We start from the raw sequence: 22390 nt of genomic DNA, 5'->3' as shown, positions 1-22390 counted from the left end.
GACAAAACAAAATCTCCCAGAAAAGGTGTTTCCGAGCACATTTTCAAAGTGCAACACGCCAGGCAGAAGAGTCTGGCTCCCGTTAAAGAAAAAAAAATGCATATGCTTAAACAGAATGTGAAGAGATATTATTTGAATAACCCTTCAAAGGAGGTGTTATCCTTCAAATGAACAACAACTTTCTCTCCTTGCAGAGGCCCTCTTTCCTTCAGGGACGATTTCACACGTGAAGAGAAGAGTGTTGCTGTATACTGACTTCCTAGACCAGGGTCAAAGTGCCTGTGGTCCTCCAGGTATTTCTGGACTCCAACTCCCATTGTGACCAGTGGTTAATGGGAGTTGTAGTCCAGCCACATCTGGGTGGCAGTAGGCTCCCCATACCCTTTCAGACAACAGCAAACATGAGCAAGCTGAAGAATGGCTTCTCTCCTCCAAGTTGTTATAAACTGGGTATAGATAGAACTTCACTATTCGTTGGCTCAGTTGATTCAGGTTGAACAGTATCGTCTCAGTGGATAGCTTTCAGCCTATCCCTGCTCTGGAAGGGCAGGACTCGAACCAATGGCTTCATGTTACAAGAAATGAGATTGGACTAGATCAGGCATAGGCAAACTCGGCCCTCCAGATGTTTTAGGACTACAACTCCCATCATCCCTAGCTAACAGGACCAGTGGTCAGGGATGATGGGAATTGTAGTCTCAAAAATATCTGGAAGGCCAAGTTTACCTATGCCTGGACTAGATGAACCTTAGGTCCCCTCCAACTCTACAATTCTATTATTCTATGACTCTAGGAACATTAATCACCTTTGCCTAGAAGTTGCTATTGGTGACCTAGGCTGCAATTCAATATCAACTTTGCCTGGAAGCGGTAAGCCTCACTGGAGCTTACTTTCATTTATTTTATTTATTTCTTTTGTTTGTTTGTTTGTTTTATTAATTTTTCTATACCGCCCTTCATCCAAAGATTTTTGGGTGGTTCACAGAATAAAACCACGAAGTACATAATAGTAATAAAAAGGTAAAGGGACCCCTGACCATTAGGTCCAGTCGTGGCCGACTCTGGGGTTGCGGTGCTCATCTCACTTTATTGGCCGAGGGAGCCAGCGTACAGCTTCCGGGTCATGTGGCCAGCAGGACTAAGCCGCTTCTGACGAACCAGAGCAGCGCACAGAAACGCCGTTTACCTTTCCGCCAGAGCAGTACCTATTTATCTACTTGCACTGGTGTGCTTTTGAACTGCTAGGTTGGCAGGAGCAGGGACCAAGCAACAGGAGCTCACCCCATCGCGGGGATTCGAACCACCGACCTTCTGATTGGCAAGCCCTAGGCTCTGTGGTTTAACCCACAGCGCCACCCACGTCCCAATCCTACATGTTATGGCAGTGAATTTCCTACATTAACTACGACCCTCTCTAACTGGTATGGTTACTCAGCGATATAATGCTAATTTATACAACTCATAAAGGAAAGGCAGACACATTTTACACTCTCCAAATGCAAAATAATATTAATGATTTTAAAAATCCTTGAGGTATCCCAAGTCCAGGGCTAACCTCTTGACCCTGATAATCACTTCTGGGCAGAATCCTAGCTGCACTCATATAATGCTACTTTATTCCAGTTTTTAATTATGTGGATAAATGAGAGAGATGTTGAAATTGAGTTGGAAATAAACTCATCAGTGGATCATCTTATGCAACAGGAGGGGGTGAAGGAGAGAACTGGTGACATTTGCCAGCTAAAGAACATTTAAGTTTGCTTAGCTGTCAAGCTATCGCTCAGAACAAAAATAGACAGTGAGCTGTGTGCCAGAAACGGTTTAGTTATTCAAGGAGAAGTAGATTTATTCTGTAACATTGTTCTTCCACATCCACAATCCTCATCCATGAGTCTTTTCGCAGCTCTGATTGCTACAGAATTATTTCTCAGATATCATTATCATCATTATTATTTTAAAATGAATTAATTTCTAACTTTTAAGTATACCACCAGGAATCCATGTTTCTGATGAAGGAAAAATTTAGACCCCCCAACCCCCCAAAAAGTAATAATCATAAAGAATGCTTGAATGAGCGTTGTAATCAATACAGTGTTTGTCTAAGGCACTGTTCTCACTAAGGTGTCCACTTTCAGTATGTGGTGAAAGCTCACACAATTTTTTTAAAAATTAAGAACCTCTGTACCTGAAAATGTAAATCTAGGAGGTGGGGCCTATTTTTTAACTTGAGATGCTTGTTTTCTATGTGTGGGAAATTGTGTTTTCCATATAGAGGAGAGTTCCATCATATGAGCTCTCACCTACAGGTGGAAAAGTCCAGGCAAGGATGAGCACCTCATTGAGTTCTAGGCTAAAGAGCCACCATCTCAACTTGTGATGCTATATATAAGTACCACAGCAAATATAAGAAGCTGACTGATTAAACCAGGAATGGGGAACCTGTGACCCTTAGCCTAACTTCACATGAGTGGAGGGAGCTGGCGGGGAGAAGGAGGCAGGAGAGAGGAACGGGAGGAACACTTAAATTTACAAAGTGATGAAAGAAGGAGGTGAGGAAAGAGCTCTGAGAGCAAGTCAGACTTCTTGCAAGACAGATCTATCCCTCTCAAGCAGAAATCTAGGGAGGAAAGAGAAAAGAGAGAAGAGAGAGAGAAGAGAGAAAAGAGAAAAGAGAAAAAAGAGAGAGGTTGGCTATGCAGTCCACAATTCCTCCTAAGGGAATTCTGCCTTCACATGAAAAAAAAAAGGCTCACCATCTAAATGAAACAATGCATCCCAGAATACACAAATTCACATGAAAAAAAAAGCTCACCATCTAAATGAAACAATGCATCCCAGAATACACAAATTCAGGGTTTAGGCATTCAAAGTCTGGATACATAAGTCAATGTACGAGCACCATGCAAACACACACAACCTCTCCCCCCTGCACAAGAATGACACGAGCAAAGAAGTCACATGTAGCTTCCTGTTATGTGTGAATCAGTAAAGTATTGCTAGTGGCCTCCGAATAAGCCAGAATATGAAATCACAGCTTGACGTTGGCTTGTGAATTCCAGCTTATGAAATCCTCAGCCCACAAGCTACCACAGGGTCTTCTCTGAATAGTCTTCTCCTGTAACACCCCACCCCCGTGAGAACTGTCATTTCACACAGATCTAGTTTCTCAATCTACAAATCTGCCTTAGGACCGTGAATTATGTATTCACATAATCAAAGTACACTTCACTGGGTGTATTTGGAGAACCTTCGCCCTGTCTCCAATGTGCAGTGACTTTTGAATTTGCTACAGTATGGGAATAAACTAATTAGGCCGAGGGCAATTATTCTAAAGTATGCGGCAAGCGGCTTGTCGGGGATACAAATATGCAGCACTGAGACACTAGATTTGAGGGCATAATGTGTGTGCATTAAAGATCAAACCACTGTGTCAAGACACTTGGTATGACTATCTTCACTGTTAGCCTATTAGAAGGAGAACAGTTCATGGTAGATGGATCATCTCACTCTCTGGATCGTCCCCTTGTCATCCATCAATGGTGTCCCCGAAAATTTTTACCCGTCGTTTGGGTAGACAGGCAAACTAATGCCAGTGTACTGGAAGAAGCAAAGATCACCAGCGTCGAAACAATGATTCTCCAACATCAACTTTTTTGGACTGGTCATGTTGTTTGCATGCCTGATTATCATCTTCCAAAGCAACAACACTATTTCAAACTTAAAAATGGAAAGCGTAATGCTGGTAGTCAACAAAAGAGGTTTATTGGCAAATCTTTAAAAATGTAGTATAAATACCGACAACTGGAAAACACCAGCCTGCGAGTGCTCCAGTTGGAGAACAGCCTTTACCAAAGGTGTCCTGGACTTTGAAGACACTCAAACTCAGGACAAAAGGGAGAAACGTGCTAAGAGGAAGGCACGCTTGGCAAACCCTCACTATGATCAACTCCTGCCCAGAAACCTGTGTCCCCACTGTGGAAGGATGTGTAGATCCAGAATTGGCCTCCACAGTCACTTATGGACTCACTGTTAAAACCGTGTTTATGGAAGACAATCTTACTCGGCTACAAGGGATAGAAGAAGAAGAAGAAGAAGAAGAAGAAGAAGAAGAAGAAGAAGAAGAAGAAGAAGAAGAGGAGAAGAAGAAGAAGAAGAAGAAGAAGAAGAAGAAGAAGAAGAAGAAGAAGAAGAAGAAGAAGAAGAAGAAGAAGCAGCAGCAGCAGCAGCAGCAGCAGCAGCGATGGATCATCACTGCCAGTACCTGTTGGCATCTACATCAGGGATGCGGAACCCAGTCATTCAGATGTTGTTGGACATCAATTGCCATCAGCCACAACCAGATGTTGAGTAGTCAGGCACAATGGGAGTTGCAGTCCAACTATATCTGAAGGGGAAGAGATTCCCCCTCCATGAGCTACATGGAAACTCATGGGTGGAGAATGGCACATCAGGGAGAGGACTTAAATTGGCAAGAAGCCCAGAATAGGCAATCACATGAGAAATGCATTGTCTATTCCCTGTTTGATCCTTGCTGGTTTACTGGCTATCACCTGACTAGTCCTGGACTGAGGGTGAGTCACTGCCAAGTTATGCCACAATCAGATTTATTCATTTTTGCTTGGCTTTTGAAAACTGGAGATGCTAAAATCCTTTTATCTTTTTGATCTAGGGAGGCTCATCTCATGAATATAGAGTTCTGAAACAATATTTTCCCTTTACTAATCACCAGCAGTTAGGTGCCAAGGCAGCCCCTGTTTTCAGTTTGCTACATTAATCCAGCCATCATTTAGCATAACAATCAAGCCAGCTATGAAAAGGGATGGCCACTTCATCCACATGTTTAATTATTCATCTAAAATGTAGCATGTGAATGCAACAAGTACATGCTTGCAAACATGTGTCACAGAGGCACATTCTACAGAGATAGTGGAACATAGGAACATAGCATCATGGATAGAGATAGTGGGACATAGGGACATAGGAACATACCAGGAGATTGCTCCATTTGACCAGTGCTGTCTACACCAGGAATGGGGAGTCCGTGATGTTGTTGGACACCAACTCCCACCAGCCACAGCCAGCATAGTCAAAGGTCAGGGATTATGGGAGTTGAAGTCTAGGTAAAAGAAAGGTAAAGGGCCCCTGGACGGTTCAGTCAAGTCAAAGGCAACTATGTCGCTCATCTCAATTTCAGGTCGGGGTAGCTGGCATTTGTGCTTAGACATCTTTCCGGGTCATATGGCCAGCATGCCTAAACCACTTCTGGTGCAATGGAACACCGTGACGAAAACCAGAGTGCATGGAAATGCCATTTACCTTCCCACCACAGCGGTATCTATTTATCTACTTGCACTGGTGTGCTTTCAAACTGCTAGGTTGGCAGAAGCTGGGAGAGAGCAACGGGAGCTCACTCCGTCATGGGGATTTGAACCGCCAACCTTACGATCGGCAAGCCCAAGAGGCTCAGTGCTTTAGACCACAGCGTCCCCTGCATCCCCTAGTTGTAATCTGACATCATCTGAAGGGCCACAGGTTCTTCACCCTGGTCTACTCTTGATTAGCCCTGGTTCTCCCTGGTCTCAGATAGAGGATCTTCCCATCGCACGTGACCCCATTAATGGAAGATGCCAGAGATTGCACCTTAAAGACTTAGGGTTGAAAAGCTTGTGCTCTACCAGTAAGCTACAGTTCTTCTCCTAGCATAGACTCCACAGGAAGCTGCATCTTAATTGGAAAATCTAAAGATGTACCCTGAGTTACCTAGGATTTGAACTACCATGGCAGGATTATCTTATTTGTGAATGAAACCACTGGCGGAGATATTAGAATTATTTGTGTAGAATAGAGAGATCACTTGGTAAGTTCTAATATTATGGGTCCCATTTTGGGCATTCTTCCTCCCATGGCATGCTGAGGAGTAATCCTCCATGCTGCAGCCTTCACACAAAAGACACAACTGCCTTTGACTGAGCCCTTGTCTATGCATCTGTAGGCATGAAGGCTTCCTCATTACATAGAATCCTGATTAAACTGGGTTTCGGGTCACAAAGAAGACTTCACACATACAGGCATATCTGTGGAGGCTCTGACGAAGTGATGCTCATACAAGAGATAGGGGGCAGGTCTGCTTGACCTCACAGCTGTCCGTGGAGGCGCAGGTCAATTCTGTGTTCGGGGCAGATGTCTACCAGCTCCATCTGGTACACAGGCTGAGGCCCTACCTGCCTGCAGACTGTCTCACCAGAGTGGTGCATGCTCTGGTTATCGCCTGCTTGGACTACTGCAATGCGCTCTACGTGGGGCTACCTTTGAAGGCGACCCGGATACTACAGCTAATTCAGAATGCAGCGGCCTTGCTTTAGGGAAGCTTTTAATGTTTGGTGTTTTATCGTGTTTTTAATATCCTGTTGGGAGCCGCCCAGAGTGGCTTGGAAAACCCAGCCAGATGGGTGGGAGGGAAATAAATAAATAAATAAATAAATAAATCCCCCCTCCTGTGGCACCTCCCCACTTCTTCTGTGACGACCAACTTGGCAGCAAGAATGTCTGAATTAGGGCTACAGACAGGGGAGATATCAGCATGCAAGGATATGAATGGAACCCCTTCAAACCCATAATCTTCAGATACCTTTCGCTAGAGCAAGCCCAACCCCTGGCAATGAGCTGGCAGCCCCAGGAGAGCTTTGAAAGTTTGCAGTAGAGGACGTGTGCTCCTCTGTAAAGGATGGGGAGACAGGATGAATAATATGTGCTTGTGTGCTCTGGGCAAGTATTCCATTGCTCACCCCCTTTCACCTCCCTGTGCTACCAGGGCCCTGAGCACAGCGCATGTTTTCGTCTTTCCGCCACGAGATGAGCTAATAAGAGCTGGTACTTTAGCTTCTGGGGAAAAGGCCTGTTTCAAACTTGCCCTTGTTGAACTGGGACATGGGAAATTCACCAGCGTGGAAAATGTTGTGCACTCTGACTTAGAGCTGTCACACAGATCGGGAGGTGGAGGTGAAGCATTTTGTTCTGGAAACTCAGTTTTGCACTGTGGGTAGCCTGGGTAGGGCTCACTACATTCAGGGGGGAAAAATCTCTTCCAGTAAACTGTTTAGTTTGGGGCTTGTGAAAACAATGAACTAGAAGCACAGCGCATGAATCTTACCATGTATCTTTGTTCTGACAGTAGCCTGAAACTGCAAGAGTGACCACATAAGCCCCAGCCTTGCAAATAATTGTGTTTCCTCATGTAATCCTGCCTGAAATGAAAGCTTTTTGTCTTCTTCGATGCTGTGTGTGCAAAAAGCTGTTGGAACAAGGATTTTACACAGGGGCTGGGGGGATGGAGGCATTCTGAGCCAGGAGAGGGGGAAAGAAGTGACTAGAGGGGTATTACCAGTGCTTTTTTCTGGGGGTATGCAGTGGTATGCATACCTCTAAACATTTTGTGAATCTTTGTACTTTTGTCCATTTACTGTATTTATTTTCCCCGATTTGAACTATAAAATGGTGATTTTCTTGAGTTAAAATGAGAGTACCCCTAAACATTTTTTTTTTAGAAAAAAGCACTGGGTATTACTATTAATTATTGAATTTGTTAGTCACTTTATCTCTTGTCTAGGGACGCGGGTGGCGCTGTGGGTAAAAGCCTCAGCGCCTAGGGCTTGCTGATCGAAAGGTCGGCGGTTCGAATCCCCGCGGCGGGGTGCGCTCCCGTCGTTCAGTCCCAGCGCCTGCCAACCTAGCAGTTTGAAAGCACCCCCAGGTGCAAGTAGATAAATAGGGACCGCTTACTGGCGGGAAGGTAAACGGCGTTTCCGTGTGCTGCGCTGGCTCACCAGATGCAGCTTTGTCACGCTGGCCACGTGACCCGGAAGTGTCTCCAGACAGCGCTGGCCCTCGGCCTCTTAAGTGAGATGGGCGCACAACCCTAGAGTCTGTCAAGACTGGCCCGTACGGGCAGGGGTACCTTTACCTTTACCTTATCTCTTGTCTAGGGCAACGCAAAGTGACTTACAGTCATACTTCATGTTACGTTTGCTTCATGTTACAGTGGTACCTCAGGTTAAGTACTTAATTCATTTCGGACGTCCGTTCTTAACCTGAAACTGTTCTTAACCGGAAGCACCACTTTAGCTAATGGGGCCTCCTGCTGCCGCCGTGTCGCCAGAGCACGATTTCTGTTCTCATCCTGAAGCAAAGTTCTTAACCTGAAGCACTATTTCTGGGTTAGTGGAGTCTGTAACCTGAAGTGTATGTAACCTGAGGTACCACTGTACTTTCTTTCAGTTGCATCCCGCTGCGACTCGGAAGTACTGGAAAGGGTTACTTCCGGGTTTTGCCGCTCGTGCATGCGCAGAAGCACTAAATCGTGCTTCACACATGTGCACAAGCACCAAATCACACCACACAGATACAGCACTTCAGGTTGCGGGCTTTTCATGTTGCAAACGGGCCTCCGGAATGGATCCTGTTTGCAACCAGAGGTACCACTGTACAACCAAACAAGCAGACAACAAACCCCACATAAATGCATTAAGACCTGGATGAAGAACCTCTACTCTTCCAGCTGTTGTTGGACTCCCACCTCCTATCAACCCTGGCCAGGATAGCCAATGGTCCAAAATGTCTCCAGACGCATCTGGAGAGTCACAGAGGCTCCATCTCTGCTTTAAGAAACCTGTGATACTAGTTCAGCCTCTGTCTGCTAGTTCAAATCTTATTTCCCCTGCCCTTGCCCCATGGGCAAAATAGGAATAATGTTACAGGCATTTTAAGGATTGCTCCAATTAAAATCTAACTATAATATAATGCAACTCCTCAAAAGAGTCCATCAATGGTGTCTCTGGAAAATTTTACACATCACTTGGGAAGACAGGCGAACGAATGCCAGTGTACTGGAAGAAGCAAAGATCACCAATGTCGAAGCAATGATTCTTCAACATCAACTTTGTTGGACATGTTGTTCGGATGCCTGATTATTATCTTCCAAAGCAACTACTCTATTCCAAACTTAAAAATGGAAAGTGTAATGCTGGTGGTCAACAAAAGAGGTTTAAAGATTCTCTCAAGGCAAATCTTTAAAAAGTAGCATAAACACTGACAACTGGGAAACAATGGCCTGAGAACGCTCCAACTGGGGAACAGCCTTTACCAAAGGTGTCCTGAAGACACTCAAACTCAGGATTAAAGGGAGAAATGTGCTAAGAGGAAGGCACGTTTGGCAAACCATCACCATGATCAACTCCCGCCCAGAAACCTATGTCCCTACTGTGGAAGGATGTGTGGATCCAGAATTTGCCTCCACAGTCACTTACGGACTCACTGTTAAAACCGTTTTTTATGGAAGTCAATCTTACTCGGCTACGAGTGATCGCTAAAGAAGAAGAATATAATGCAATGTATATGAAATTACTTTGAGTTTAAGCCATCAAAAAGAGCCTTAAAATGTAAAGGTAAAGGTAAAGGGACCCCTGACCATTAGGTCCAGTCATGGCCGATTCTGGGGTTGCGGCGCTCATCTCGCTTTATTGGCCGAGGGAGCCGGCGTACAGCTTCTGGGTCATGTGGCCAGCATGACTAAGCCGCTTCTGGCGAACCAGAGCAGCGCACGGAAACGCTGTTTACCTTCCCGCCAGAGCAGTACCTGTTTATCTACTTGCACTGGCATGCTTTTGAACTGCTAGGTGGGCAGGAGCTGGGACCAAGCAACGGGAGCTCAACCCGTCGTGGGGATTCTAACCGCCGAGCTTCTGATCGGCAAGCCCTAGGCTCTGTGAGTTAACCTACAGCACCACCCGCATCCCTGTTAATAAAAGATATTGGGGATGAAGGTTGCTTTAGTTCGTAAGAAAATTGTTTTGCATATATAACTTGTATGGATTGCACCATACCAAGGTGAACACAACCCATAGCCAAGTATGGTTGCTGCCAGGTGCTCAGTAATCTTCTCACTTTTAAGTCCCAGGCCCACAGTAAGATCATAAGAAGAGCTGCTTGATCAGGATAATGGTCCATCTAGTTCAGGGTATGGAGGGTATGATGTTATCTGACCCCCAAGCCATCTGAAGGCAGCCCTGTGTAGGGAAGTTTTTTTTTAAAAAAATGTTTAATGCTTTATTGTTGTCAGGGCCGCCTCAGGTCCCAGCTCACAAGAGACCAACGCCAAGTCCACTTTATTTACAAAAGTCTTTATTGAAGTACATTGTTTGTTCCACAGCCGAGGCGCGCAGCCCCACGTCTGTTACGCTTAGACCGCTGAAGTCCCCTCTGAATCAGTCCCGCCTCTACACCAGTTTAAGAGGCTTGTGCTAGTCCACCTCTTCCTGTCCTTCCTTTTCCGCAGGGTCTTTCTGCCCCCCTGGGTTCCTTCCCTCCTGCTTTCCCCTGACGCTGAGTCCCCAGACGCCTGCTCCCCCCTCCTCCGTGCTTTGGGACCAGGCTCCTCCTCCGGGCTCTCCGCATTTCCGCGCGCCTCCACATTTGAACTTGGCGCGCGTTCGCTACCCCTGACCTTCCTCTTGACAGTTATACTACTCTCTGTACTACTCTCCGCCCCTTTCCGGCAGGACGTCTTGCCCCGATCTCCTTCCCCTCTCTGCTTCCTGCTCTGCTCCTTGTGTCACACTGGGAACTCCACCCTCTTCACTCCGTTCCGGCTGGGAAGCCGGCCCCGATCTCCCACTCCCACTCGGGGTTTCCCTGCTGCTCCCCTGCTCCTGACGAGTCCCCCCTGTGGCTCCCCTTGGCCTGACCAGGGGCGCCCCCTTTTGGGAATCCTCCGATTCACTTGAGAGACTCATGAAACCCTCAAGTCATTGTCATCCTCCTCCTCCTCGTTCCTGGATTCTTCCCCCTCGCTCTCAGTCTCCTCCCTCATCTGTGCCTCTCTCCCTGAACCCCTGACAATTGTGTTTTTATAGATGTTGGAAACCATACAGAGTGGCTGGGGCAACCCAGTCAGATGGGTGGGGTACCAACAACAACAACAATTGAATAGGACATCCCTATTTTCATCAGAGAACTGTTGGAGGGTATAAGTGTCATTGGATGTCCACAATGTTTTGAAGAGTAGGTGCCAAAATCCCAAGGGAGCAGAAAAGACTATGTATGTGACCATGGCTGCACAGATGTTATTGGCCCAGAGATGAAAAGAAGATAAAGTCCAACCAGAGAAGAATAGCAGATCAAATTGATGGATTATGCCAAAATGGTTAAAATGACAGGAAGAATCAGAAATCAGGAAGACCAAATTTTTCAATAAGGAATGGGGAAAATTTATAACTTATCTTAAAGACCATTGTAAACAGTTAAAATCGTTAGTCAGATTGGAGTATCACTTGTAGTTTAATGCTGAATTTTGGATACAATGGAGAGATAAAAGATTTGGATTATTATAAAAGATGCAGGAGGATATGATTAACAATAGAACGCACAAAGGGGAGGCGGAAAGTCCAAGAGATTCCTTGGAATCTTGTTTTTATGTTGTATGTTTCACATATGACTATAAAATTGTAATCTGAAAAACCAAATAAATAATTTTTTTTTAAAATGTTTTGAAGAGAGAAAAGCTATTCTTTTCGCACTTTCTCCATGCTACGCATAATTTTATAAACTTCTGTCATGACATGTCCCCTTTCAGTTGTCCTTTTCTCAATTTTTCCCAACTCCGCAATATTATTTTAGTCAGACCCTACTGAGCCACCAGACATATCTGGGGAGCCGCGTTCCATGTGGTCACAAGTTATGCAGGCCTGATAACAGTATTGTGCTGATTTCCATTAGTCCTATCCATTGGCATCCTGCTATTTCAGCCTGGCTTCAGCATTCATCCAGCAACGCTCTTCCTAGAGAAGTGCTGCAGCAGATAAGAGCAGGAACTTGCAAACACATTGTGGGAGAGAGAAAGGAGAAGCGAGAAGGGAAAGGACAATTGGAGGGCAAGAAGTTAACTTGACTGTGAGCCACTGCATATGGAAGCCAGCCAACTCAAGGGCAGAGCGATAAGAGGAATGGATAGCTCCAGGAGACACAGAACAGACCCCTTAAAAACATGACAAACCTTCCAACACTTAACAGTAAAAGATAGGTGCACTTGCTTTGCTTTAGAGGTCCTGAGCTTGTCATGAGCTAGACAAACCATCTAAATACCTCTTCTCCAGTTACTCATGTCTCTACAGTCAACATTTGTTCATCATCACAATTATCACAGGACTCAGAGCAAAAAAAAATAAATCAAAATCCACATGCTTACTCTAGTCAGATGTCAACATCAGATTCCAAATCAATACAAAGTGGAGGTCTTCAAGCCTAAGGAGAAGTGGAGCATTTGCAGAGATCCTGGCCAAAATTTAGGACAACCAGAAAAACAAGGTAGAAAAACGTTTGCTGCAAAGGTTTCCAGAAGGCAACCATGTTATAAAAAATGAGCTTAGCAATTCAGAAGATATGGTTGCTTGTCCACTTTTTTTATGCAACTGCTATTTTTAAACAGGTTCTGAGTGCTTCCATACTGTCACTATTTCAATGGGAAGAACTCAATCACATGCTGGAAGTCTAGCTTTGCACAATTGTTTTTATCTATTTCATTTGTGCACTTATTTTTATTTAGTTTAATTTAACAATATCTGTGTACCATTTGATTGGAAACGGAATCTCCAAGTGGTTTACAAAAAAATAAAATAAAACAAGCCTTAAAATAATCAGTAAAACGCAAGTTGAAAACCGGGAAATTTGGGAATTTAAAAATGATTAAACTTTATTATTCAGAATGAAACAAATCTATATAAATACCAAGGCAAGTTGTTTGTTTTATATATTGTTGGAACGGTGGTTTTCTCAAATGCACCTAATATCATCTGAAAAATTAAAAAAAACATTAAAAATCGAAATAATTAAAACTAGCAGTGCTCTGTCCTCTCAGCACAACAAAACCATTTTTAAAGGACCTTTGGCAGTTAGGAAACTGGTGTGGAAAGCCACTGAAAAATGTGGGTTGAATGAATAATGGGAAGACATAGCAACATGCCACAAGCAAATCAGGAGGAATGTTCCCTGATGCATAGCTCCTCCTCAAACAAATCAGAATGCATGTTCCACAAAGGCTATGCAGAGTCTAACCTCCAAGTAAACTTGGTGCGAACATAACAGGATGTATGTTTTATTGTCATGGACTGGCTGGGAGGCACCAGCTAGGGAACCCCCAAAGGAAGAGGGCTCAGAGGCAATGGATTGGTGGTGGGACGATGATAAGTGGTCAGAGGGAGCAGACTGGGAGGAGCAGGAGCCGGAAGTTGAAGAGGTAACAGGTTTTAGTGAGCAGGAAGAGTCGGTGGCAGAGAGCAGTGCAGAGGCAGAGGCAGAAGTAGAGGCTGGAGAGGAGAAGGGCCAAGAGGCACAGATGAGGCAGGCTGCTGAAGAAGCAGTCAGGAGGTATGCCCCTCCTTCTGTGACCAGCTCCCCTGTCCCCCTGGCTTCCCAGAACCTACAGCGGTATGAAGAGGGTGGAGAATAGACACACAAGGTGTCAGAGTCTCAGGTTGCTTGGGAAGGAATAGAGTTGGAGCTGCCTCACAACTGCCTCATAGGAGCAAGATCTGCTGGGAAGAGTTCCTGTGCTCACTAGGCCTGAGCTGTTTTGCTTCCTTGAATAAAGAGCTTACTTCACGAACACCTTGCGAGTTATCCCAGACCTGCTCCAGACACTAACCTTGACATCTATACAACAGGTTTCCTAGAGGAGACTTTTTAACAGTTAAGTGCATCCAAATTTTGTAAGTGCAAGTGGGACTTGCAACAAAATCTTGTAGTGTAGAGTGCTTCTGATCAGAGTTCCAACCAGCCATGCCCTTTTTCAGGATATTCCATTTCATCCCCCCCCCTCAGTTTTTTATTTCTCCCTCACCAGTCATTGTGTGACCACCACTTAAAATCAGGCCCTCATTGGGCTTTTGGTGTTTGGGGAGCAAGAATCCCCCCCCCCCCGGATATATTTGGTACTTCTGCAAACTTCCAGGCCCACTGATATTTTCCTCTAGTGTGTGGAATAATAATAATAATAATAATAATAATAATAATAATAATAATAATTATTATTATTATTATTATTATTATTATTATTATTATTTATTCATTTCCTGCCCATCTGGCTGGGTTTCCCCAGCCACTCTGGGCAGCTCCCAACAAAATGGATAGTGCTGCTTTCTCTAGAAAAGAATTTACAATCTGAAAACAAGTTCACCATAACCGTATACAGTGGTACCTCGGGTTAAGTACTTAATTCGTTCCGGAGGTCCGTACTTAACCTGAAACTGTTCTTAACCGGAAGCACCACTTTAGCTAATGGGGCCTCCTGCTGCTGCCGTGCCGCCGAAGCACAATTTCTGTTCTCATCCTGAAGCAAAGTTCTTAACCTGAAGCACTATTTCTAGGTTAGCGGAGTGTGTAACCTGAAGCGTATGTAACCTGAAGCGTATGGAACCCAAGGTACCACTGTATTGGACAGATGCTGTTGAATCAATAAAGTGTATGTATAACTGACCATAGGATTGTAATTGTAATTCATGAGAGCTCACTGCAGTTCTAGATACACGACATACAGGACACAGCCGATGGCGGAGACAAAGTGAAGCATCGCCTTGCTGTGTTACATGTTTGGGTGAGGCTTTAACTCACTTATCAGAGCTGCACAGACTTGATGCAGCGCTTAAATGAAAATGTACAAACCACAGGATTGGCTACAGGCAGAAGGCAAAACGTTACCCCCAAGAACTAAGAATTGCCAGTTCATGGAAGTAGCCACGTGTGAATCCCAAGTACGCCCAGCTGAAGCAAACTTGCAGAATCCCAATGTGAATGAAGGACACCATATGCTGACAAGAAAGGTATAAACTGGCTCCCAGCCCAAAGCCAAAGGCAAGCAGTGCCTGATAAAGGGCTCTGAAAGGGGGAGGAAGAAACGCCAATGCAAGGGTAGGGGAATTTTCTCCCCTTGGGTTGATGTCGAACAGCAAATCCCACCATCTCTGACCATGGGCTGAGCTGGCTGGGACTGAGTCCAATGGCATATGAAGGGGAGCAAGCTCCCCATCGCTGCCCTAAGCAGTGGTTTAATGGGAAAGCATGATAGTAAAAAGAAAAAGGTAAAGGACCCCTGGACAGTTCAGTCAAAGGTGACTATGGGGTTGCAGCGCTCATATCGCTTTAAAGGCCGAGGGAGCTGGCATTTGTCCACACATCTTTCTGGGTCATGTGGCTAGCAAGACTAAACTGCTTCTGGCACAATGGGACACCATGATGGAAACCAAAGTGCATGGAAACACTGTTTACCTGTCAGGAGTTCATCCTACACTCGAGTAGGACCCTGGTAGAGACATATGCCCGACTGACATGTTCTCTCCCTCCTGGTCGTTCGTTCAGGAGCTTCAAAGGCTTTCTTCAGCCCATCAAAACATACACATACATAGACAAAAATCATATGACTGCAATCATGGACACCGTGATGGAAACCAGAGTGCATGGAAACACCGTTTACCTTCCTGCAGCAGCAGTACCTATTTAGCTACCTGCACTGGTGTGCTTTCGAAATGCTAGGTTGGCAGGAGCTGGGACACAGCAACGGGAGCTCACCCCGTCGCTGGGATTCGAACCGCCAACCTTCGGATAGGCAAGCCCAAGAGGCTCAGTGATTTAGACCACTGCATCCTGGAAAGCATGCTATACAGTCCATCACCACCAGGTGCTAGACGGAGCACCAAGTTTAAGAGGTCCTAGATCACAACTTTAAAAAGGAGGGATACTTCCCCCACAAAGCCTATCAATGTCTCTAAGACACTCAAAGCCCAATCGCAGACCCTCCAAGTTTTCCTACTTCCCAGGGACAGTCCCAGATTTACAGAAGCCATCCTGGTTTCTGATTTGGCCCTGGAATGTCCCACTTTCCCATAGGACGTCCCTATTCCCATTGGAGAAAGGTTGGAGGCTATGCAGTTATGCAACCCCCGAGCCAAGGAGATGAGTAACTATGCAACCTTTAGGAGACATCTGAAGGCAGGCAGCCCTGAATAGGGAGGTTTTTCAATGTTTCATGTATTATTGTGTTTTTATATGTGTCATAAGCTGCCCAGAGTGGTTTGGGGCAGCGCAGTGAGATGGAAGGAGTATAAATAATAAAATTATTATTATTGTTGTTGTTGTTATTATTAAGGAACAGTGCTAGAAACTGAGATATGAAAGCTAGAAGCTAAATGGCACCTTAAACCTAGATTAAGGGTGCAACAACGGAATGTCTAGGCATGCTTTTTTATAACAAGAATTCAAAGCTGAAAATGAATGAGCTGCAGCTAAAATATTATGTTCATTTTTCACATGGTCTAGTCCTTCCCCTGCCCGCCCCCTAATATCCTTCTCTTCTCCAGTCTTTAGAGAGTAGTTGCAAGTGGGGAGGCAGAAAAGGTCCTCCTTTCTTACCAATTTGCAGTTTTAATCTGAAATCTTAGTCACCCAGAGCTCAGAAACTGTTTGTGCTAATGAAATTCCCTGTCGCAAGATGTGACTAGAACAATGGGAGTTTTGAATACTGTTAAGGAATACGGTGTCCCTGTTTTCATTGGAGAAACGTTGGGGGGTATGTGATCACTCAAGCCTCTTGCAGACCTTAGAACTCCCGTGAAGCTTTGAAAACTTTTGTTGCTTGTTGAAAAGGCAATGAAAGTTCCCCAGCCACCAGTGATTGGTGATACTTCTTCCCTTCGCCCATTTAAAGCGAGGGGAAAGCGTAGGCCTCTGTGAATGCCAGCTTGTATAGCAATGATATCAGCTTTTATGATTTCAAAGGGCCGAGCTTTTCCTGGTCTCAACGGAAGCATAGAGAAGACTTTGACAACATCATGACAGAAAGTCTCCTGAATGCAAAAGAGAAATAAGGAAATCCCTGCATTAATATTTTTGAACCCATAAGATCCTAAATCATTGCATTTTTAACATATGACACAGACATCTACACTGGGGTGGGCAATGATGACCTAATTCTCAGTGAGGTTGCAAACTTGTGACTTGACTGTAGCACTTTACTGCAAATGGGTGTTCTCATGATTTGAATACTCACACATGGAGCATATAGAAAACTAAAATCTCAGTCCTGTGTTTTATTTTATTATTGTTGTTGTTGTTATTATTATTATTATTATTACAGTTGTACCTCTGGATGTGAACGGGATCTGTTGTAGAGCCCTGTTCACATCCTGAAGCGAACGCAACCCACGTCTGTGCATCTGCGCGTGTGCGGGTCGCGATTTGCCGCTTCTGCGCATGTGTATGACATCATTTTGAGCATCTGTGCATGCGCAAGCAGCAAAACCTGGAAGTAACGCATTCCGTTACTTCCGGGTTGCTGCGGAGAGTAACCTGAAAATGCTCAACCTGAAGCGACTTCAACCAGAGGTATGACTGTACTTTTCAAGTTTATACATTTCACTAATTTTACAATCATTTTGACATTTCAAAACTTGACTTCCTTCGCCCTCTTTCTGGGGTTCCTTAAATATATTTTTAATATCTTCTGATATTAAATATCCAAATTAACTTAATTTATTTATTCATCTTCTTTAAATATATACTCTTATAAAACTGCAGGTTATTACCAGAATCCTGCCAGTGTTTTTATCTGTTTATAATTTATCTGTAAATATTCAATAAACCATTTCCATTCTTTTGTAAAAAAATAAAATAAATTCTTATCTCGATTTCTCATTCTTCCGGTAAGTTTCACCATTTCTGCACATTCCATAAGTTTTTGTATCCATTCTTCCTTTGCTGGGAAGCTTCTTTCCGTTTTGGGGCAAGTAACATTCTTGCCGCTGTAGTGGCATACGTGAATAGGTTTCTATACATTTTATGTAGTTCTGTCCCTATAACTCCCCAAGTGATGTATGGAAGTGACAACTGGACCATAAAGAAGGCTGGTTCGAAGAATTGATGCTTTTGAATTATGGTGCTGGAGGAGACTCTTGAGAGTCCCATGGACTGCAAGAAGATCAAACCTATCCATTCTTAATGAAATCAGCCCTGAGTGCTCACTGGAAGGACAGATCTTGAAGCCAAGGCTCCAATACTTTGGCCACCTCATGAGAAGAGAAGACTCCCTGGAAAAGACCCTGATGTTGGGAAAGATGGAGGGCACAAGGAAAAGGGGACGACAGAGGGCGAGATGGTTGGACAGTGTTCTCGAAGCTACTAACATGAGTTTGACGACACTGCGGGAGGCAGTGGAAGACAGGAGTGCTTGGCGTGCTCTGGTCCATGGGGTCACGAAGAGTCGGACACGACTAAACAACTAAACAACAACAAAACTAGCAAAAATGTGTAACAGGTACAAATATCTGCTGGAAATGTAAAGAAAAAGAAGGTGCCTTTTATCATATGTGGTGGTCCTGTATAATAACAAAAGCATTCTGGGAAATGATATATAATGAGTTGAAAAAATGTTTAAATTAACTTTTATTTAAAAGTTTATTTATTTAAAAGGCTTTTCTATTAGAAATTTTAGGTGCTGACATTCCAAAGGAGCAGAAAATACTTTTTATGTACTCGACAGCAGCCGCACAGATGCTACTAGCCCAGAGATGGAAAGAAGATAAAGTCCCTATCAGAGAAGAATGGCAAATTAAACTGTTGGACTATGCTGAAATGGCAAAACTGACCAGAGAGCTCAGAAATGAAGAAGACCCAAACGTTAATAAAGAATTGTGGGGGGAGATAATTTATCTTGGAGAACACTGTAAGCAGATGAAAACATTTGCAGGATTTCAATAAGACTTGTAGTAAATACTATGGAGATAGTGTAGTGATATAAAATATGGAGTACTGAATAATATGCAGTTGAAAGGGTTGACAATAGGACCCATGGAAGCCAGAGATTCAGAGGAATCTTTAAATATGGATGTGTATGGTGGTATTGTTATTATTTTATACTTGTAAAATCAAATAAAAATTATTTCATAAAAAAGAGTTCAACCACATGTGGCGGACCACAGGTTCCCACCTTCTGTTTTGGGGCTTTAAAGCAAAATTGGCTTCTTCCCCAAATGTTATGTGGCATTGGAATTGGCCTAATAAAGGTATTGTCCTACTATGCATTTTGGAATTATCACAATGAGAGATCACCAAGCCATTCCTTTGCCAGCAACAATTTCCTTTTGTCATTCCACTGTCTTGCTGTCTACAGCCTTGTATCTTTCTACAACAAGGTCAGTTGCAATACAGTTGTGGTTTTCTCCCAACCCTACCTCAGGGATAAATTATTCAGAAGTAACTTAGACTTTAAAAAAAGAGAAAAGGATACTGTACTAAAACCCAAACCATCACATCCAGTGATAATTAGGTATCACATGGAGAGTGAGATAAAAGAAGCAGCAAATATCAAAAACAGCTTTTACACTTCACATAAAACAATGGCAGACCTAAGAAGCTTGGAAGTGCATTAAAAAAAAAAAAAGTCAGCATAATCATGGACTTGGTGTGATCGTCTATTGATTTCAGTGGCAAGGCTCCAAGATACCCTGCCCAGTGCATACATTGTGGCTCATGCTCTCTCAATGAGCTATTCTTAGACTTAAACTCCTGTGCAATATTTGTCTCCTAAAGAAAAGTTGATTCTTAAGCTTGAAACAAAACTTGCTCCCAATGTTCTCTTTTAACCCATCATCGATGTAGTATTATATAAAAATAACTACAAAAGTGAATCTATCTGTTTGCTGTGTTTTTTAAGCAGTGGATGAAGGGTGCGATCCTATGCACATTTACCTCAGCGTAAGCCTCACTGAACACACTGAGAATTACTTTTGAGTAAACCTGTACAGGAGAGTAAAATAATACGTGTTCTACTTAGTGAGAGATTATCTTGTCTTGCTGTTATGCAAAGTTCTCTAAAATAGGCACAAGAATCCTATTACCTTTCTTGAAATCGCTCAGCTGTCCAAACAATATTTCCAATATTTATCTGACTGGACGTTTACATTTTTATCTCACCTTGTTTTATGAACAAGGGGATGCAGACATTAAATAAAACACATTTTTTAAAAAAATTGCCAGCCATGTATCATCATTCTAAAATAAGCAAGAGTATCAAATCAAAAGAACTAGCAGCCCGCAGTTGAGAAGTACTCTTCAACAGATTCTTAAAAGAGGGCATTGTTTCACTAGGTTTGGGAAGGTGGCGGTTTTTCCCCTGTGTTTCCTACCTCCTCAACATCTAAAATGACAAGGTCACAGCAGGGCTTACTGCACAACACACACATGGAGAATATTAAATTTCCCCAGTTTCGAACCGCGCCTTTAATCTGCAAGACTAGAGAATCGCCACGCTCTCCATGCAAGCAGTCACAGCAGTTCCTTAAATCTCCCCCTCCCCTCCCCGCCCAGCACACCCACACACAAAAACATGCTCGCTGGGGTGTGTGTGTGTGTGTGTGTGTGTGTGTGTGTGTGCATGCGCGCACACATGTATGCATGCTGCATGTGGCCAACTCTGTGGACAATCCTACCGAAGCATGCAGATTTCTGCAAACAGATAATGTCCGATCCCTGAGACATCATGTGCACAACAGCCCTACCCAAAAACGCAGGGGCACATCCCTCACTAAAGAGCCCTGGTATTCTTTATTTTTTATTCTTTTTTGCAGGGGTGAGGGGGTGCTTCCTTGGCAGCACAGACCATGCTGGAAATGAGAGAGCTGGGATAGCCTCTAATCTACACACTCCACGGTCTTCCACACCCACAGATGCCTCCCATCCTTCCAAGAGCGCATCTTCACTCTGGAAAAAGGGAGTCAGCGCTGCCTTCGGGAGAGCGAGGCTCTTCCGTCCCCCGAGGAAGCTGACAAAGGCAGTGGCAACCCGGGGTACCCTCTCTCCTCCACCCTCCTTCCTCCCATCCCACATCCTCTCCAGGTAGAGGCTACGGATGCTGCCCGCTGGCCCACGGGATGCTGCGGCTGGGAATGGTCCTCGCGCTGGAACCAGCCTTTCTCCCCATCCCCGCGGAAGCCTGTCGCGCTTACCTAAAGGCTGCCGGCTGGTTGTCAAGCGAGCTCCGGCCGCCCCGGCGCCTCCGTTACATCGCTCCGAGCGCCATGTTCGTGCTCGCCGAGGCTTATCACTAGCAAGGAGGCAAGGCAGCACCACAGCTCGGCGGCTCCGGCTCTGATGTTGCTATTGCTGCTGCTGCTGCTGCTGTTACATCCGGGCTGCCGCCGGCCAAAGAGCTCCAGCTCGCCTCGTAGCGGCGATCCGAGGAGATGCTGCGGCTAGGCGAGGCGCGCAAGAAACGCGCCCTGCGCACTGGGGGGAGCGAGGTGCGTGCGCCAGGAGGGTATGTGTGCCATCCGCCCCGCCCCACCGCCTCTTCTTCAAGCCGCAATGAGAGAGAAAGCGGAGGGTTGCCTTGGCTTTTCGCTGTTCTGAATTACAGTTTATTTCTCCCTTGTTATATTTTTTACCCAGTGTTTTCTTTTATATATATAAATTTGTTTGGTTTATTCAGATTAAAATTTTACGGTATATATAAAAAATTATTTATTTGGTTTTTCAGATTTAAAATTTTACAGCCACGTATCGAACATACAACATAAAAACAAGATTCCAAGGAATCTCCTGGACTTCCCTCCTCCCCTTTGTGGGTCCTATTATTAATCATTTCCTCCTGCATCTTTTATGATAATCCAAATCTTTTATCTCTCCACTGTATCCAAAATTCACCATTAAGCTACAAGTGACATTCCAATCCGACTAATGATTTTAACTGTTTACAGTGGTCTTTAAGATAAGTTATAAATTTTCCCCATTCCTTATTAAAAATGTGGTCTTCCTGATTTCTGACTCTTCCAGTCATTTTAGCCATTTCGGCATAATCCATCAATTTGATCCGCTGTTCTTCTCTAGTAGGGACGTTATCTTCTTTCCATCTCCCTTTGTTATTATTAACGTACCCTCCAACATTTCTCCAATGAAAATAGGGACGACCCATTCCTCCTCCATCAGCATCATCAATACCCCACCTGTCTGCCCTAGGTCGCTCCAGCCACGGCTTCCAACACAATAAAACATTAAACATAAAAACACATTCTCAATGCAGGGCTTGGGGGTCAGATAACTCCATACCCTCCAATATTTCTCTGATGGAAAAAGGCACGGGAAAGTGGAACATTCCGGGATCAGATCAGAAACCGGGATGGCTTCTGTAAATCCAAGACTGTCCCTGGTACATAGGGACACTTGGAGGGTCTGCATTAAAGGCTGGAGAGAAGATTTGCCTAGCAAGAGAAGGCAAACCACAAGCAGCAGCTAGGGAAGAAGTCCCTGTGTGGTGCAAGTCAATGAGCTGTTGGTTCCACCAGGTTGGCAGGACTAT

General features: G+C 44.4%; 1 protein-coding gene across 4 annotated transcripts in view; it reads right to left on the bottom strand.

Annotated features, from left to right (window-relative positions):
* The window catches only part of PAK5 (p21 (RAC1) activated kinase 5), a 128769-nt gene extending 107535 nt beyond the window's left edge, over positions 1-21234 (bottom strand). For all 4 annotated transcript variants that reach the window (XM_028722215.2, XM_028722218.2, XM_028722216.2 and 1 more), the window contains exon 1: positions 21042-21234. The gene's annotated coding sequence lies outside the window, so the exon portion shown is untranslated. The remainder of the gene's footprint in view (positions 1-21041) is intronic.
* Between the last annotated feature and the right edge of the window lie 1156 nt (positions 21235-22390).

The sequence above is a fragment of the Podarcis muralis genome, chromosome 3, assembly GCF_964188315.1.
Source record: "Podarcis muralis chromosome 3, rPodMur119.hap1.1, whole genome shotgun sequence".
Taxonomy (NCBI): Eukaryota; Metazoa; Chordata; class Lepidosauria; order Squamata; family Lacertidae; genus Podarcis; species Podarcis muralis.
Note: the sequence above shows the minus strand (reverse complement) of the source record. Positions and strands in the feature narration are given on the sequence as shown.